The 18,975-nt window shown below is 38.7% G+C and overlaps 1 protein-coding gene across 3 annotated transcripts in view; it reads left to right on the top strand.

The window, feature by feature from the left end:
* The first annotated feature begins 2,382 nt into the window (after positions 1-2,382).
* Positions 2,383-18,975, top strand: part of LOC120516759 (ribosome-binding protein 1-like) — a 92,612-nt gene continuing 76,019 nt past the window's right edge. For 2 of the 3 annotated variants that reach the window (XM_039738673.1, XM_039738672.1), the window contains exon 1: positions 2,383-2,588. The gene's annotated coding sequence lies outside the window, so the exon portion shown is untranslated. The remainder of the gene's footprint in view (positions 2,589-18,975) is intronic. The other variant, XM_039738675.1, reaches the window with a different exon arrangement.

Here is an 18,975-nt window from a genome sequence, read left to right as displayed (position 1 = left end):
ATTTACAGAAAACTTGTATTTTGTTTTTGTCTTCTACAAAGACAATAACTTTAACAAGCTGATGGATAGGGTATTTGTTACACACTATTGTCCAAGATGACTCATACATTTAAAGGATACAAGCTGGAAGCTTCCAACCAGGCTGACATAGTTCAATATTGTGCTTCTGAAGCAATAAAGCATGCCCTACAATGATAGGGACTTTCCCATCTAACTAGTTACTGTCTATTAATACTAGAAGTATTGCTAAATGCATAGAGTACAGTAAAATTCTTACTTAAATGTAACATGTCATCACTCTCTGGCACAACCATTATAAAAAGTTAAGTAAAATACATACAGTAACTCCAAGGATCCTCAGTTACGGTCCTGGAGGCCTCAGTGGCTGCAGGGTTTTCATTCCAATTAGTTTTGTAATCAGAAGCCAGATCTATCTGATAATCAAACTTGGTGTTTAATTATATGGCATGTTAGCACATTAATTCTTCCAATACAAATCTTTATCACATTGTAGATTTTTTTATGTTCCTGAGAGTATTATCCATATGGTCACCACAAGGAGACCATGATCTCTGTCCTGGGTACACCCTGTGTGGAGTTTGCATGTTCTCCCCATGTGTGCATGGGTTTCCTCTGGTTCCCTCCCACAGTCCAGCGACACATAGGTTAGGTAGATTGGCAATACCAAATTGGTCATAGTATGTGTGTTCGCCCTGCAATGGACTGACGCCCTGTTCAAGATTTGTTCCTGCTTTGCATCTTATGCTGGCTACTGTGACCCTGTTTAGGACTAAATGGGTTAGAAAATGACTGACTATTTTGTTGTCTGGAACAGATGATTCCTTTGTCATTTGCACCTCATTATTAACTAATGGCTGGTTAAGTAAAAAGGCAACAATTAAATCCTAAATGTAGCTGTTTAAAACTAAAATAGGCAATTAAGTGTTCTGAATCATAACCAACAAGTTATTTAAAAACTAAGCCCAAAAAACATATTGCTTTAGTAGTAAATAAAAGGATTCTAATCAAGGACTCAGCTAAAGCAAACACCTGAAGCCACTGTGGTCCTGTATAACTTCATCTTATTCAAAGAAAGATGCAAATAGCTGACATAATGTACTCCTTACCCCTGAGTCTTACCACAACTAGCTTACGGAGATTCTCCATTTGCCAATGTGGATTTTTATTTCCCTTTCCAATCCATTGATACATTCCTTCTCTTGAAGGGGGCCACCCTGGTGTTACTTCTGTCCCTAGTAACCACCCATAGTGTATCCATGGTATCTAGGTCAAAGTCGCCATGAAAATAGGTAAAAATTGATGTAATTCACCTCAGGAGACAGTGTAGCAGGAAACTGCACCAATCGGAGCACACCTAATAAGATATGAATAGATAATTGAAAATGTACAATTTGTTATTTTTTCAGAACTGGGAATTATCACTTTTCTAGTCTCATTCTTGACAAAAAATTAGTGAAGGTTATTTTCAACAGCATTGTATATTTCTATTCTTACATCATCAGATCCACTTAATCTAGTTAAGAATTGCTAGGTGCCAATGCCTAACTTAACTGCATCAGGCAGGGGCCCACCCTGGACAGGGCACACTTATGCAAACACCCTCAATGAGACAATACAAATGTCAGTTTGCCAAACACAGAAATATTTGAGATGTTACAGAAAGTATTACAGCACAGCTTGAGTTAAAGCCACACAGACACTTTGAAGCAGTAATGTTAGCATTGACGTATGTTTCTCATTTACAAATTAACAACTATTAGCCCATCTCCTATTTTGTAAATCTGACAGGATGTTAGATGATGAGATGAATGAACACTTATACAATACATCCAACATCAATCTGTCATCTTCAGTCACTATTATTCTTGGGTCTTCAGTTAACTATCCAAATATAGCATGCATAACGCCAACATTTTTTACAAACTCTAAAAAACTTTTAAAATTTCACGTAGTTCGATCTTCATTTTCTTTTCTAAATGTTCTTCTAGTTTCATGTTACTGGTAAACAAGAAATCGATTGAACAAATATTGCTAGGGTGACGTTTCAATGCAAACACGCATCCGCTAACACAGCTTTTTTTGTAACCATAACTGCAAAAAAATCCACGTCTTTTTAAACTCGAAAAACTTTTTTAAAATACTGGTGGTTTTGGGATTTGTAGTTTTTTTTCTTTTTGCAAAGTCTGTCTTTGCAACTTTCCAGAGTCTATTAAAATACAAATCCCACAATGCTTTTCATCAGGATTCCTTGCCTTCAATTACCGCCTTTTTCTATTTATTTCTCCTGAGAATCGACACCAATTCGCTCCATGATTGGTTATCTGGCACTTGATTGTCATAAATTTAAACCAATTAGAAGGTAATTCTGTAGGCGGGGGTGGAAAGTATGCTAAACTGTGGACCGGCGTTTTGCCAGCTCAGAGAAAGAAAGTGCCACGACTCCAGACAGCGCAGAGACTGAGGGAAAGGTTTTTGGGGAAGCAAGGAAAAAGTTAAACCTGAAAAAGGAAAGAAAAGGATCGACATCTTACCGTACTTTAACGTACCGCAGTTGTATTCAGAGGAAGGTAAGACTGCATTAACGATGAACTCGTGTTTTGGCGAGGATGAGAGTCAATCGATTTATAAAAAAGTTAAAGGGGCAAATTAAAGAGAAATGTATTCGAAAATGAAAGGTTGAAACAAAGTCTCGTAAACCGTATTATTGCTTTTTATTAAAATCGAATAGTCGCAAGGTGTCAGAAAAAGATTTCAAAAACTTGGCCTGATTTGCTTTCAAGCTAACGGGGAAAATAGCTGGAATACTTCCTAGTGATTGAATTTTTCACACTTTAAAGATGTACGTCCGTCCCCCCCGATGTAGTATGCAGAATGAAATAAAACCAAAAAAATACATAGGTGAGAGGAAAAAGAAAAGGGTTCATAGCATTTACGAGGTATCGCATTCGCAATAAGAACTCAAGTTAAAAACAAAAAGCTATTGTGCACGTATATGTTAAGCTGAATGCGAACTTTTACTGATGTAGGGTTACTCTTTTCCTCTATGTCCCCTTAAATCGTACTTTTGAAGTATTATTAATGGTGAATAGTCGGGAAAAGTTTTGTTGGCTAGCTAATGAATGAACGCTGTGAGCCGAATCAAAGATTACGTGTCCAAAAAAAAAAAAAATCCCGTCCTGGGGTGGACTGGGGGCGTTTAAAAGGGCAGCAGCTCCAAATCTGATACGTGTGCACGTGAAAGCGGTTAACGCGCATCTGCGGCGATGCGCGATTTGTATACGTCGACTGTTTTTTTTTTCTGGTGGGGTTTGGAAGGGGCGTTTGATTTACATGCGTAGTAATGTTTTAAATCGTATAATCGCTCTTTTATTCTGTCTGTGGGAAAGTCGTCTTTTGCAAGCAACTTCTTTAGCGAACTGACTGATTCTGACTTCGGGCCGCTGATAGAGGGGAGGAGCGGACTAAGCAGGGTCCTAATAAGACATGGATTCAGTACTCTTCGCCGTCATCATTACTTTAGCACAATGCGTTTTCACATTTAATTCGTGTGGTGCGATTTCCCCAGAAGTTCTGAAAACAACCGGACCCATGCCCGTTGGAAAGAGTGCTCTCGGCGCAGTTCCAAGCGAACCAATGTGAATGTGATCCGACCCGAGACTAATCATACTACGTGAAATACTGTGCATTATGGGTGAAACTGTCCGCACTGAGTTGTGTATTCTAAGCGTGGGGATCTCATTCACAGGATAATAAGTTAAGGGTTAACGTGAAGCATTTTAAAAAAACAATTAAAAGGTAATAAAAAATACGCACATATCTACAAAACACTGCTCGCATAAACTACTTGTATGATTGATTACCTGTCAGTCAGAGCAAGCCTAGCACCTAAATGGAATCTGATATATTCCCCGCGATCGTACATTAATTAAAAAAAACAATTTGGATTACATATCACTTCTGTTCGGATTGATCAAAACACATACAACAGTCGAGAGAAACGCACAGTATGCCCTGTAAAATTGAGGATCAAACCCAATAACCATAGTGCTGCGAGGAGGTGGGTCGTCATCTCAGTGTGATCGCTTTTCGGCACACCAACATTGGCATATGTAGCAAATGTTAAACATTCCAAAATGAAAATTATTAGCAAATAGTTACCAGAGTTCTGACAGAAGAAGGCATTTGGGATAACCAGCTTTACGTTTATATGACGACTACTTGGGAGTGGAATACACATCATCATAGAGTGAAATGAAAAATGAAGCACATCACTGTATTCACGCGCCTATTTGAAACATGCCGTTTTCATACCATGTGGAATAGGACATAAAGTTCAAGTAGTCCAAGTTCTTAGATAATTTGTGCTCGTAGAGCTGTACTTGGTGAATTAAACCAGATAACCACTGAAAATGCAGCGAAATGTGGAAACCCAACTGTTCTTGGCCATTTATAATTTTTTCGAAGGCAAAAAATTCTACCCACTGAAAAGTCCAAGACACGCACACTGGATGTTTATTGGTATTTTCGTCTAACAGTCTGCAGTGTGAAATGCAACCGAACTAACCGGGAATTAAAATCTAGCGAATCATGTTCTGATTCGGAACAAAGCAAACAGATTTAAAACTAAATACACCAATTAATTAATCGGGATAATTTTACTAGTCCCACAGTGACTAGAGGTATAAAATGCGATCTGTAGATTAATTCTGTCACTATTTTTGTCATTAATTCTGCCGTTAATTCTCTGGTCTTTGTATATATGAGACAACCCTTGGCGATTCGTGCCCTTGCAGTGTGTTGTGTGTTTTTTTTTTTTTAGTCAAGACTGTTGGGCATGAAAATATTACATAATACAAGAAATTGAAAAATACCGATCAGCATACATTTTATGTTCGTCTTCAGTAAAAAGATGCAGAGTGGGAGCCTCTGATAAGAAGTCGTTCATCCTCTGGTTTGGACACTGTGAATTATTAGACGTGGCTAGATTCCTTCATACTGTATTCCTTATGGAGTTTTTTTTTTCCAGATCTGATATGAGATCTCTCACACTATGCATTTTAAAGTGCCTGTGCTCTATAGTGAGGTTTGTGCTGTGATGAGGAATTCTTTATAAATATTGTTTAATTTCTGGTTAGGTATTTTATACACTTTGGTGACTTCCTATAGGTAATAAGGAAAAGATGGGTCCATAATGAATGAAACATTCACTCGTCTCTATTCCCCAGAGATTTAAGCCAGTAGTCGCTTGTTCCATTAGACTGAGGTGCTATAATGTACAACTAGCCATGTACGTGTATAGCGTGAAAGAGCTTGACGTACCTCCTAAACCGCAAAATGCTGACGCTAATGAGAGAAGGTGAAACCTTAAATTCACAACTTTAACTGAAAAGTAAGAGTGAAATTTCTAGTGCATAATCTACTGTAGAATGTATTCGGTGACATTGATTTTTAACCTTCAAGTCTGGAGTGAAAGGTGTGTGGTGGGAGATGATGTTTCAACATCATATAAACCTGTTGCAGCTACAGTGAAGTAACACTCAATGCAGTAACACGTAAAATATAAATGAATGCGATCTTACGATTTGCTATAGGCTTTCCGAATAGTATTACAGAATGAATCAATAGCACTTATTTACTTTAAAGATGCAATGAAAAGTCAAGCAAAATGACTCCTTTTATTGGCTAGCTAAAAAGAATACAATATGCAAGCTTTCAAGGCAACTCGGGGCCCCTTCTGCATATTTTGAAGGGGGTGGGGGTGAATTTGATACAACACCTGCATTACTTTTTATTTTTTTTCTTGCAAATACTAGGTTCACCTTGATGGTAGGTCATCCATCCATTGATGAGCTGCTGAGAGACAATTATACTTGACATACAACTCTACTATTGTTTACCTTTCATTTTCATTTCTTCCTGTATACTTCCCATAGATTTCATAGCCTTTCAGTTGCTCGACATGAATAACATTTATAATTTCAGTGACTCTTTTTTTCAGTCTAGTGTAGTTTTAATTATTATTTTTACTAAGTTTACTCGAGGATGTAGGATGTGCTTTGTCTCTGTAAATTGTGAGGGATGTCCAGCTGAAAGTCATTAATTGCTTGTGTGCTGCTGTTAATAGGCAATTGGACAACTGGCTGAGAAAACGGGAACAATGCAAAACAAGTCTAGCTCCAGATTAGTTTAAATATAGCATGAACAATTAGGGGATGGAAGTGTATGAGCCAATCTTAGAGAGTTACTGCCTTAGTTAAACTTGTATTAGTGCTTGCTTAATTTGAATAGAATATAATTTTCTTTCATAGCTATAAATTATGGTATTGCCTTTACCCCATGTAGAAATAGAACCTTCTTGGCTATACCAGTAATACATTGTTTTAATTGGGTCATTTTGGAGTTAGTCTCATTGCTGGCATGGACTTCTAGTCCCATTTGCAGTATGTAAATGGCTAGGCATACAGTTTTCTGACTGTTTAGAAATGGTTCAGCTGTATGAACAAACTTAAATGAAACAAGATAAAAGCCATACACCGAATTTTCTTTAAGCAAGGACTTTACTTTCCAATACCAACCTTTTTTGTGCGAACTATTTTACTTGAATTTTTACTAAAGCTTTTAAAAACTAAGATTTTTTTTCTGTGGAGTCATTTCAAAGTGTCTCACTATTCCCAGAATCCTATGAAGCTAACTAAAACTGCAGACCTTTAGTAGTTTTGGGTAAACGTAGCTACACTTGGTATTGATCTTGTTCGGCTGTTCACTGCAGCAGCACTTGCATCTGAGGATTGTCTCCACTTAGTACTGTACTATGTAGTCTGGTCTTGATTCGCAGCTAGTATGCTACTCCCTTAGGTACACTGCAGCTGACCCCTGGAGTCTTTACCATGAGTTAAATTGGACAATTTGTTTTTTCTTTTTTCAACAGAAAAAAAGAAACAGTGTTTCTTAAAGTCATGTTACATTAGAACATGTTGGATATCTATAGGTTGTGTTTTTATATTTAGGTTATACTTATTGTGGGATTTGTGTGGGTTTTTTTTTTTTTTCCCTCTCACCTCCTGCATCCCCAAAGACAAACCAATATTTTATTCTTAGGGCTTAGTTTAGTGCTATTAACTCCTTTTTATATTACAATTTTAAAATATGACATGTATGGTAATATTCCATTAACAATGGAATTGTGTAATCTTTTAAGTAGTACAATTAGATCAAAGGAGTGCCATAATAGTTGGGAATGAACATCTTTCTTGTGTAGTAAAACCTGCAGAGCCTGTGGCTCTCATATAATTACCTGGGTACTGCTGTACCTGAAGAGCCTTTTGCATTATAAATGTCTATCCATTATAGCAGTGGCTCATAAGTGGACCCCCTGGGCAGGGGGTGTTGTGAAGGCCGAACATACGCGCTAGGACCAAGTACACCTTCCCATTGTTTGTGGATAGAATGGAGTCAAATATAGGGTGTGTTGGATGTCGAAATGTTACCCAGTAATCACGGTATGACATTAAGTGCTTGCTCAATAGTGATGATTTTTCTTTATTTAATCATCCCTGTAAAATATTCGTATCCACAAAAGGGGAGCCTGATAGAAAATGTTTGGGAACCACTGTATAACAGAGTTTTGTGAAAAGGATACAAGTCAGGAGGCAGAACTGGATGGTTTAGGGGTGTGTACCATACTTTGCCATTATGAGGAAAGCAGAAAATACCCATGAAATATATTTAGAACTTGAGCACCCAATATTAGATTAGAAATTAGACATCACTCTTTAGTTGTGAAGTCAGGAAGCAACACTAACTTCTGCTCTGCATGGGTTGGATAGATATATAATTTTACCCATATTGAAAACATTAGCAGTTCTTATTGGAGGTAATTTTAGAAATGGCTGACTAGTACTAAATTTTGGCAGATCCATTCTGGGTCCTCGAGTGAGGTGTGGTGTTGTGTTTTTTTGTTTTTTTTTTTTTTTTTTAATTATAAAATAAAAATAACCCCGTGATTTAGCTGCTGGGTCTTTGCTGTCATGCATAAAGCAGACCTTTTAATGTCCTAGAAGGCAGTACCATGTGCATGTTATTTCCAGTCCCCTTTAAGGAGTCTGTTAGAGTAGGTTATCAATGTAATTTGCAGTCTGTAAAAATGTCAGCAACTTGGCGTCACCAATACATGGGGGATTGGTGGGGGGTTTGGGGGGGGATTTAGTCGGAAGACTACATTAGTTATAAACTTTTTCCTACTATTTAAAATTTTATTCCTGAAAGAAGAACAATCTCTCTAACAGAGGAACTAATTGCTGCCCTTCATGGCAATGGGTGGCAAAAACTGTTTGAGAGAGATGAAAGGTGGTAGACTACAGGGCATAATGAGGGGGAAAAATTAAGGAAAGACACTGGTGATTTTGGGTGGCATAGTAGTTGGTGTTCCACACATTTCTGGAGTTTTGGGTTAATTATCTTTGCATGTCTTCTCTGGGCACTTTTGGGTTTCTTCATTTGGCATATCCAATTGACATATCCAAATTGTCATCCAAGACTAATTTCTGCCATTTTAATTTTATGGTCCTGGTGGCTGGTTTTAAAAAATTGATGGTTAGATGCAAATTCTCAGTTGGCTAATGCCAGTCGTAATTTTATAGTAAGAATGAAGCCTGTATGAAGAAGTATTCTATGATCATCTAAAGTAGTTTTTGTCATGAGTGGGACTGAAAGACGGGTTTAGGTTTAATTTTCTCTAAGTATAGGGAAGACTGTATATATGATCGTTAATGACCCACATGCTTATTCTGTGACATAAATTGGATAGTTTTCCAGTGTGTGTTTTTTTTTTTTTTTTTTTTTTTTTGTTTTAATTCCCCTTTTCAAAGGCTTTATAAATAACATGATGCCTAATGTGTCCCTTGATTTATATTTTCAATTGTATAATGCAGAAGTGACATTGCACCTGAAGTATGACGTGCAATTCTGGTCCCCACACTACAAGAAAGACTTGAAGCTATGAAGAAGAGATCAATCGGGTGTATTCAAGACTTATCATACTGCGATATACTCCAAGAATTAGACTTGTTTAGTCTCGCGCGGAAGAGACTGGAGATCTAATCCTGGTATACAACGTTTTAAAAGTAGATCCAACAAGATTCTTTCAACAAAGCAGTGATTCACGTTTTCAAGGACACCAATAAAATTTAAGAGGATGTAATTAAGACTAAACCTAGGAAGCACCTCTTTTTGCAAAGAGCTGTAGAATTCTGGAACAAACTACCCATAGTAGACATGTTCATGCAGAAACCTTAACCTTTAAGAAATGTCAGGTTGAGATCAGGATAGCTCAGCTATTGGCTAAACAAATGAGCTAGGTGGACTGAATGGTTTCCTCATTTATCAGATGTCTTGTTCATAATGTACAGTTCTTTTATTTGTTTATTTTTTTTTGAAAGGTTTTTTTTTTTTTTGCAGCCTAGCCATTATTTGGCACATGTTCAGAGATAACTCTTCGATTAGTCACCAAATTAAAATTTTTTGGGAATCTTCTTCCCCTGCCCCTCTATCCCCGACCCCCAAAGATAGAATCAAGTTTTTGGCTAGTCCTTCAAAGAAGTGTAGGTGTCTAGGTGTCAAGAGTGAAATGGTAACCAAGTCGTACCATATTTTCCATAACTATGGATACTAGTCTGCAGTGGGCTGGAACCCTGCCCAGGGATTTGTTTCCTGCCTTGCGTCCTGTGTTGGCTGGGATTGACTTCAGCAGACCCCTGTGACCCTGTAGTTAGAATATAGCAGGTTGGATAATGCATGGATACTAGTTCATTTAATCTATAATGGATCTACTTGTCCATTACTAGACCCACTTAAATCAGTTTGCTGTTGTGATTGCTAGAGACCATTTCAGCAGCATCTGGTGCAAGGCAAGAAGTATAGAGCAGCAGTGTGAACCACTGTGCCCTTCTATTTACTAATTCATTTCATTATACTTTTATTAGAAGTATTACCCTCTGTTGCCTAAATAAGTAATTTTAAGTTCTGGTCTGTTTGTGTTCTAGTCTGGCTTCAGCCGGTTCTGGTGTTTCACTTTCTCTGAGCCTGCAGATCGCACAGTTGTTCAAACTGTAGTAAAAAAGAAAGGGGGAGGGGACCACCCCAAAGGGTCAACAGTTTGGGTCGGGACATAGTCTATGGTCTTCTCCTAATCAATTGAAGGAGGAGTGCAAATTTTGACATAGATTGGTCCAACAGTGTGGATCTGTGTACCAGACAAATATAAACACACACTCACACACAAAGATTTGCAGTTTTATGTGTTATATATGCAAAGGGTTTTCCAGTGGTATTCATCTGGAACTTGAGATGGCAAAACTATACCAGAATGTTGTCATACAGCCCTTGACCTGGCCTGCTGTTTCTTTTAATCTCCAATATCAACCATAAAACTGTTAATTTTGGCCCATTTTCTGAACCTTGGTAAAGGAACTTTTCCTGTGCACAGAGGTGTTAGTAAATGTATAATTCATTTTTCTGAAGACACATCTGCCACTTGAGGTGGAGGAATGTGAAGATATGCCAGCAGAATTGGATACAAGAACTTTGAGACCAAACGTTGCAGTGCTCAATCATTCGTGCACACACCCATCCATTCTCTTATTGTGTACGTTTTTAAAAGATGCCAAACAACCAAACCTGCACTGTTTGAAATGATCCAGCGAGACTGGAGAAAATCCACATGCACATTTGACAAAGTAATGGCTGAACTTGGGACTCTGTGAGGGGTGTTTTTTTTTTTTTGGTTTTTTTTCCTAACCCTCTCTCTCTCTCTCTCTCTCTCTCTCTCTCTCCACATTTAAAAAACCTTTAACCAGCTTAATACTAGAAATTAATTTCTTGAATCTGGTCTGAGGAATAATTTTGCAAGTCAGCACTTCTTTACTGATCTCCGTTTGAACAGCTGTATCCTCGAATGACTTTTCTCGTCATAAAAACTCTAAATTTGTGTGCTGATAGTTCTCGTGGAATTTGTAGTGCTGTACTTGCGCCAATTTTTTAAAGGCTGTTTTAAATGAGAATGACTAGCTTGAATTGATGTTAAATGTGTCCAAAAAAAGTGTTCCCTCTTTGCAAATCTTTAAAATGTAAAATTCAAGTGCATGTGTCTTTGGTCTTCAACCTGTGTGTCCCTGAATGAAACACATAGCTGGCCAGTGTTTCTATTCTAGAAATATGGAAAATTATTTTTTGTGATTTATAAGTAGCTTTGTCTGTGGAATTTGGCTATTTGCACATACTTCAGTTTGATCTCAGAATTGCATGGACCAGACAGGCAGCACTAAATTGGCTTGGGTGAAGTGTGCACACAACCCATTGGAGTGGTTTTCTTGGTGAGTTTTGCCTTTCTGCAGTCCTGTATTGTGATGGGTGGTGAACTGATAAGTGGATTGGTCTGGTTAATGTGTTTTGTGACTGATACAAGATTTGTCTGTGCTTGGTTAACAAGTTAATGTGGACAGGAAAATGGAACACACTTCCAGTTAGGTGCCTGTACTCCAAATGTAAATGTACTACTAGCCTATATTGAGTTAGCTACAGAGCAAATCTGAAAGTGTTCAATTAAACGTTGGTGCCTTAGCTATTGGGCAATCTAAATGTCTGGCTGTAACTGTGTGTGTACATGTATACATATTGAGCACAGTGTATTTGTGTGCTTAGTTATAATGATGAGTGTATATCTGCCAAAAGAAATAACGGGGCATAGCTAATTACACACTAGAGAGAGCTAGAATTTCAAGGTTTCAAATACACTAACAAAAGCTCTGCAGCTGAATTGTCATGTCTGCCTTGTCTTGGTTTTATACTTTTTCCCATGGCACATTGGACATTAGTGGATTAGGAGATTTGAATTGGATTAATGTATTGTAACTTTTGGTAGGTGATCAGTAATGCCTTTCAAACCTACTAAGGACGAATGTGATTTGTTAGTTTAAGGAATATATAGGTGTCCAGCTAACTATCACACTTGTACAGCTGCTTCTGGGAAGGCTTTCCACAGGATTTATAGTTTCTGTGGGGATTTCTACCCATTCAGCCAAAAGAGCATTTGTGAGGGCAGGTACAGATGTTGGATCAGAACATCTAGATCACATTTGGCCTTCCGATTTTCTCCAAAAGGTGTTCCCTAGGGCTGCAAGCCACTTTAGTTATTCCATGTCTTTTTTTTTTTTTTTTTTTTTTTTGGACCTGGTTTTGAGCACAGGGACACAGTCAAACTGGAACAGAAATGACCTTCCTCATACTATGAGGTGTGGCAGAAAAGTAATGAGACTGATTTTTTATTTACCAAAGTTTTTATTTTTTTCAAACATCAATGTTATCCCCTTCAAAGTAGTTCCCTTGGGCAGCTACACACCGATGGAGACTGTTCCCACTGTTGGTAGCAGCCAAGTCTTCAACCGGTATGGTCTTCAGCATGTCCGTTACACTCTTTTGGATGTTTTCCGAAATGACGTCCTTTGAGGACATTTTTCAGTTTAGGAAAAGTCACACGGACTGAGGTCAGGTGAATAAGGGGGCTGGGGAACCACAGGAATGCCTTTTGAGGTCAAAAATTCTGTTATGGAGAGGGCAGTGTGACATGGGGCGTTGTCATGATGGAGCATCCATTTGTCTGCAATGTCTGGTCTCACGCGAATGACCCTTTTTCTGAGCCTTTCAAGGACGTCTTAATAAAAACTCTCGAAGCTTAACACAAAACTTAATGGCACAACGTTGCTCCAAATTCCGCTGTTCCATTTTGCGTGACGCACAACCAAAACACAACTTCGCTAATAGCAGTCACAAAAATCACGTAGTTAAAGGAAGGAGTTGAAACTCGCACTGAGCTATGGGAGGGTACTGATACACGTGCTCTATCAAGGACAACAGCGCAGCGTTGCTAGATCGCTTGCAGTGTTGCCAGTCTCATTACTTTTCTGCCACACCTCGTATTACAATTGTCTGAAATGTCTTTGTACTGTAGCAAGTGGAACCAAGAGGCCTCCTAATTGTTGTAAGATCTTGAATTCCTTTTAACCCTGTAAGTGGTTCTTTTTCGTGAAAAGCATTTTAGATTCTTTTTGTAATTGGTGGGCATCAATTTCCCCTAAACATTACTTTAATCCAATAACCTTGTATTACTTGCACATCCCTCAATACTTAAACCTTGAAACCACAACAGTGATCGGTTACATGCTTCTGGGGGATACAATTTATAATGGCTCCTCCCACTCCCTCCCCCATTTTTTTGGACTGAGAGTTGTATAAAGAAGTCTCCTTTGGTCCCTGCAGGATCTAGAAAAGTTTGGAAAGACACCCCTAACACATCCATTATTGCCAAGGTCAGTGAACATCGGGTTGCTTTAGTGAAGTAACGTTAACTTTAAACACTCGTAGGTTAAGGCGCAATATTTTGCATGAAAAGTACACACATACTAGGAGTTAAACCATACAGCCTGAACAATTTTTTAAATCAATGTTCACACTGCAAGCTTTGCATGAGGTGGTTTGCCTTAAGCAGTTTGCAGTCTTTTTAAGAAAGCAGAGTTGTTTGTGATCATCGAGGTGATCTTGTAAGTGTCAAGCTCAAGAACGATGTCAAAGTTCACTCTATCCCTCACTTTTTACTGTTCCAATGATTTCTTCTGGAAAAGTAACCTTGAAGCAGGATGACGCAGCAAGCTGCCTACAGTAGCTTTCATAATGATAGATTTGGATAACAACTTGTGAATGGTCATGATACTCAAGTGAGGCCGTTACAGTGAGATCAATATATTGTAGCTAAATACAATGAAGATTATAGTCATGGTAGCAAAGCCCCAGTCAGTTATTTGATCTCCTTACAAGCACACAATTTTTTCTTTTATCTGAGCATAAATCTTTTAGTCTATGGTCATGGCAGTATGAAAGCATTTGCTTTTGTGTTCACTACTTAAACTTTGTCAGTCTCTAAATATGTAATCATATGGGTTATAGTTTCATTAGTTGCATTTCCCCTTTGATACATCTCAGAAATGTGTTTCTTGCAAGCTTTCCCATAAGTAGAGCGGTTCTGAAATTGTCAGCTGAACATTGTCAACAACTGCTGACTAGTGATGAGCGAGCTCCACGGTGTTTGCTTCGCCTTAAGTTTGGAAAAATCACAGAAGTGTTTGCGAATGTAGCCGAACTCTGTGAAATGCATTGCAGTCAATGCATGACTAACTGAGCTAGATTTAAATGGATTATAATGATAATGCATTTGTCTGTAGTGTCCCTGAGGGCTAGGGAAATCTATGCCACCTATATTGGAATGATTATTGTGGCCAAAAAGGTGGACTTGGCAGTGCCAGCCACAGTACTATTGTGCCTCCATAAGATCAGAGAACAGTCTGACTTGCAATCATATCTCATCAAAACAAAGCAGAAAAGCCAAAATCCTAGTAAAAATGTAGATCTTTTAAAGGCTGAAAATTCAAAGTGGCATGTCATGATTTGAAGTCACTGGTTCATTCTGGGGTGTGTGGGGTGTTTTTTTTTTTTTGTGCTGAAGGCTCTCCAAACTGTCTGTGGTGATTCTTTGTACTTTTTCATCTATCAAAAAGGTGGACATTTCTTGTCAATAGTAACAAATCTTTAAATTCATAGTCTTATTTGTTTTGAGGGTAAGGAGGTAATCGGGCTCTTTCAAGGTTTGTGTTGTGTTTTTTATTTATTTTTTTTAAATCCTCATGTGGCTAATTAGGCACTGGCCTCATTCTCTAAAGGCGCTTTTCCACTGCATAGTACGGCACAGCACGGTTCAGTACAGCTCACCTTGGTTCGGCTCAGTTCGGCTCAGTTTGCGTTTCGACTGCAGTTTAGTACCGCTTTAGAGTGGGCGGGATTATTCACGTGTCGTTATAGTTGTGCCGCCTCTACTGCCGTGACACCGTGGAACTTTTACAACAACACGCAGACAACGACAACACTTTAGCTCGACGACGCGCAAGGTTAAGCATCTAAAAAAAGCACATCACTAGCTAACTTATCACTGTTGCAAAGCATAAAATGAACTTAACTGCCAGTGTAACATTAAAATGCTGATTCTGTATATTGCAGATCTTCCATATTTTGCAAAAAAGTCGCTGCAACAGACCATCTGTTTGGACATTTAACCGTGCTTCAGAGTGGTGGAATGTGATTGTTCCCGGTTTTACAAACACTCAGTGGCTGGAGAACTTTCGAATGTCTGAAGAAACATTCATCCACTTATGCAACAAACTGCGTCCAGCGATGGAGAGACGGGACACAAACTTCCGCGTGTATAAAGAAAAGAATAGCCAGTGACGCAGTAATGACGATTTTCTCCGGCCAATCAGTGACCAGCAGTTTTACACGTCACGTTTTGGTAACGGTTCGGCGCGCTTGGAACCTCGGCTGAGGTGGTACTAAAAAAAGGCCTAGGTACCAGGTACTGTTCCCAGTGGAAAACCCCCCAAAAGTGAGCTGAACTGAACCGTGTCGTGCCGTACTATGCAGTGGAAAAGCGCCATTATACTGACTTGGAAACTCAAAGATTGACCAGCCAATTTGGCCACAAGCAGAGAGAACTCATTATTTGTTTGTTTCTTAAAAATACAACTGAAAATTTAGCATTATTTACTTATCTGTTCTGTCACTACCTAAGGTCCAGAGAGTCTGTAATGCATTGATCAGCATTATTTATGGGAGGCAGTCCCATCCAGTGTTGGCCATTCCAGCTCCAGGGAATGTCACGCTGGCCTTGCAAAGCATCATGGGGTGCTGGAGGGGTAAAAAGTTCTCCTAAACCAGCCAGATTATCACTAAATCTAAAAACCAGGGCAAACATGATCACAGCAACATTGCTACAAATAGTTTTGGTGAAATTTGATGATCAACGCTACTGCGAAGTAATGGCAGTACTTCCCTTTCCTCTACCCTTTCCTAGGTTAGAGTAATTTAGTTTGTTTTAATTAACCTCTATCCAGCAGACCCTAGTTATATACTACTTTAACAAAATACCCTGTATACCTGGCCCTGTATTACATTTAAGATTTGACCATTTAATTGTATCTATGGTGGCAACTCGCTGGTTTATGTTGTATTTGGCCTTCCCCCCACCATTCCCTCATGCCCCATTTATTTATATAAGAGGGGTAACGAAACAATAGTTTTCTTTGCATGAGGATTTTTATCTCACATGTTCACATCCAAAAAGTTGCCCTGTTGATTTATGCAGCCATGGTTTGTGCTAGGCTGCTACCATTGCTTCCCACTAAAGGAAAATGTATTTCCGTTTATAATACTGAAGAAATAGTGCTTGGCTTTTTCCCCTTTGTTCTGATCTAGTTGAAGTGTTAGAAGTGGGTCACTTGTATTAAAAGATATCTGTCTGTCCGTCCCCACCAACCCCAAGTAGACTGGCACGGAGCACTGCAAAGGATTACACGTAGTAATAAATGGTGTGAATGAGAGGATGTGATTTTAGTCCTAGCTAATTTTAATGTGCTAATAGCCACATTGTCCCAATATATCATCCTGATATTGTAGATACATTGCATTTTACTGAATTGTTATAGATATAATATAAATACATGTTTACATTTTAGAGGTTAATGTGGTTCCCTCAACCATAAAATTTGGTGGTTCTGGCTATTTCAGCCCCTAATGTTGGACAGGTAAAGTCCAGTCTGCAGTGAAAGAGAGGAGTATAAGCTCAGGTCAATTTAGATCTACAGATGGCTTCTAGGGCCATGCAGCCCTTATTAAAACATTTAAATTTAGCTGACTTGGGCCAGCAGGCTCCCCAGCTCCTTTGAGTTTTGTTTTAAATGCAGTCGTGCAATATGTTGTCTCATGATTGTGGTGAAATCCACTGAGATTTGATGATGGAATTTCTAACTTGTTGAGGACATTCTTTCCATCCTCCTCAAGGAGGAATAACTTGAAGTAAAAAAGAAATTGGTAATGATTGTGACAGGCTCTTTATAATACCCTCTGTTTCCCAAAAAGGATAAAACAATGGACAATGAAGCACCAAAACTGCATGAGATTCAGATTGTGATAAGTAGGGGACCCTTGTTCTCTGGCCCAGGAAGCCACCACCTCTGTAATACTGTATATAAAGCTTTTATAAAGGAGACAAGTTTGCCATGTGTACATCGTACAGCAGGGTTTTTATTTGTAAGTCTCCCACAGACTGATGATGGTAGTGTAATAAAAAACAAACAAGAAATGCATCAAATTTTAAAATGTAGAGAACTCCTCAGGTGCATTGATGCAGCTGACTGTAGGAGTGGCTGTTGAGTTGTATTTTGAACTGAGCATAAACTTGGTACTTTAGCCTTCACAAATCACTTGATTCCATTTTCCAGAATGCACGAAGGAGAAAAGTGAGGATGGCTGAGGTCTTTAATGATGCTATTTGTTTTTCTAAAGCTTGTATGTCCTCCATTAAAGGAAACTGTTGTGATAGTAATAACCTGCACTGCCTTCACCAGCCACTGTAATGCTTTGCAGTTCGGAGCTGAGCGGGTGTCATGTCAAAATGTTTTGCAGCTAGTGAGGATGAACTCCACTGTGCACTTATGGAAGGTGGTAAGCACTGATAGACACCTGGGCTTTCCTAAGACAGCTGAAGTAAAGTTTATTGGTAAAATTTTCTATTTAAGGTCATCAATATGGTGTAACTAGGAAAGCTAAAGCTACAGACCTTCCTTGCAAAATGATCTCCAGTGTAATAGTACTGTCACAGGTCTAGTGAAATTCTTGCATGGCTATTCTGTGGTCTCCAGCTTTCTGAAGTCTATGACCAGCTCCTGAGTTTTGTGGGCATTGATAGATTATTAACCTGGCACCACAGTGTCGGAAGGCACATCTTTTCTTGGTAAGTAGTCTCTGTTGTTTTTGGTTAGGCATATTTGATGTAGGTGGTGTTATCAGCAGATTTAATGATAGAATTCTGGCTACAGTAGGTCTAGGATACAGTCATAAATGAACATGGGTTAGGCTTTGTGGGATGGCTGGGCTGAGGACCAGTGTGGAGAAAGTTACACTGCCAATTCACATGTGCTAAAGTCTGACAATTAGAACCCAGTATCACCTATTGATTGGGCTTCTCAAGTACAGAGACCAGTGAAGAGCGTTAAATAATGAGCTATAGTCTATAACTCATACTATGGCATAGCTGGGTTGGTTTATTTTGTGTGTGTATGTGTGTAATATAGTGTGGTATATGGGATACTCTGAATCTGTTCTGACAATAAGCAACTAAGCCACTTAACAGTTTCTTTCTTAATCTTGCATGAGTTAGAGATCAAGTATCTGCACTTTTGTTTAAGGAAGGGCCTTTTTATTTATCTGGAACACCATTCTCTTTGCTGTATTACATCATTCTAACTAATGCCCCTGGCCATTTCCTGGTGCAGATCCTAGTTGCACCAGGATGAGGTGTGGAATCAGAAATTAAGTCAATTTTGACTTCTACATCTCTGGAATCCATTGTTGATCCATGAAGGAGTGGTCTCCACCTCATTCCTGATCGTTTACAGTAATTTATGGCTTTTTGGTTCATCTCTTCTTTTAATCAAAGGCTACTATTCCCATCTCTCAGATTCTTAATTTAGCTTGACTATGTGTGTTAGCGCAGTCTAATTGCATAGCACCCAGTGTTCCCTTACAGTTAAACAGATTTTCAACATTCAAACACAGATACATAATGTTAGTTAATTGCAATCAAGTTTGTCAATTTAGAATGATTTTATGGATTGCTGCCTTTGAACAATGTTTAGTCTTCTGTCAGATATCTGGCTAGGGATCATGGCATTCCATTATTTGCTGATTTTTTTTTTTTTTTTCTTCTTCTTCCCCAATCTGTTGGTGTGTCTTTCCCCACTACCCTACAACCACCCCATGCATGATGTCCTTTTGTAATGATCTTTCCCTTTGAGCGAT

The sequence above is a fragment of the Polypterus senegalus genome, chromosome 16 (assembly GCF_016835505.1).
Source record: "Polypterus senegalus isolate Bchr_013 chromosome 16, ASM1683550v1, whole genome shotgun sequence".
Lineage (NCBI taxonomy): Eukaryota > Metazoa > Chordata > Cladistia > Polypteriformes > Polypteridae > Polypterus > Polypterus senegalus.
The sequence above is the reverse complement of the archived record's forward strand: the minus strand, read 5'-3'. Positions and strand labels throughout refer to the sequence as shown.